This window comes from Octodon degus, unplaced genomic scaffold (assembly GCF_000260255.1).
Source record: "Octodon degus isolate 3935 unplaced genomic scaffold, OctDeg1.0 scaffold00069, whole genome shotgun sequence".
Classification (NCBI taxonomy): Eukaryota; Metazoa; Chordata; class Mammalia; order Rodentia; family Octodontidae; genus Octodon; species Octodon degus.
In genome coordinates, this window is record NW_004524645.1 from 6,728,152 (window position 1) to 6,729,396 (window position 1,245).

At 36.5% G+C, this 1,245-nt stretch overlaps 1 protein-coding gene across 5 annotated transcripts in view; it reads left to right on the plus strand.

Annotated features, from left to right (window-relative positions):
- The window catches only part of Glra2 (glycine receptor alpha 2), a 270,770-nt gene that overhangs the window by 68,995 nt on the left and 200,530 nt on the right, over positions 1–1,245 (plus strand). The window lies entirely within an intron of this gene.

Below are 1,245 nucleotides of genomic sequence, written 5' to 3' on the forward strand. Positions count from 1 at the left end.
ATGTTCCACATGTGATGCTTTCAGATGCATAGGCTAATACCATTTGGATATATAAATAAATCCTAGATATGAAATGACTTTGAAATTTAAAATGTAACTAAAACATGACCATCATTGCTAATTAAATCTTGTGATTTGAGTTCTTTTTTCTGGTGTGGTTCAATTTAGCCTTTGCCTATGTTCAACACATTCAAAATATTTTATTCAGGAAATGTGAAAGCATTTGGAAAAGTTTTAGCTGCAGATTCATCAGTTAATCTCTAAGTTGAATCCAGTCCATACTTGGACTTAATTAACATGGGCCAACCATATGTATGCACATTTTCTAAAGGAACCACAAACAGATGGGATTATATATACTATAATTTTATCCTTCATAGTTACTATGGCTCAGTGCATATACACACTTCTTACGATGCCTTTACAATGTTTGGTAAACAGGAACTGTAATAGGCAGCCATTGGCATTTTAGTCAGGGGAGAGTAGAATAACTAATGAGACAAGCAGTGTTGTCTTTTATGACCTCCATAGTCCCATTTGGACAGGCAGAACCAGTAGAAAGGTTTATTTGGAACTAACTGAGGGGCAAGAATCTAATCTTGCAATCTAGGACCAATCTGGGGTTTATATCCAGCCTTAGTTAATATTAAAAAAATGATATATCTCTAGGGACCACCCACGGTGTTCTGAGCCTGTTTTTCCACTTAGGTTCATCCTTCCTTTTGATATTTTCAATGTCAAATTCTGTTCTTGAGGATATATGTAGGGAATCTGAGGATCTATCAACTGAGATTTCCACAAAAGAGGAGATGACTGACAGCAATTGAAACATTCTCTTCATAGCTTTGCATTTTAGCCTTTAGCAAAATGTCTATTAATTATATGTAATAGTGAAGAGTTGGTAGGGTCTGAACAAGGATGTGTTGAGATATTTCCAGACCTCTAACAATTTACACACCACAAATATTCAGAATGGTTTATATGGATTTTTTTTCAGGTGCAGCCACATCTGTGCCTGTTCATGGAGCAGGTGCCAGCTCAGGGATGGAATTGGCAAGGTACTCTCTGTGCTTTATAGGATGAGTTAAAGCAGCCATTTCATTATAGAATTTTCAGAATGATGGATCTTTGTGTGGATACCTTGGGTTTTGATTCAGGAGCATCAATGATTAATGCAACACATACTTCTCTGAGAGATCCAAAGGACCCTTTCAGGATCTAGGTCTCAAGGATAGGGTATTTGTA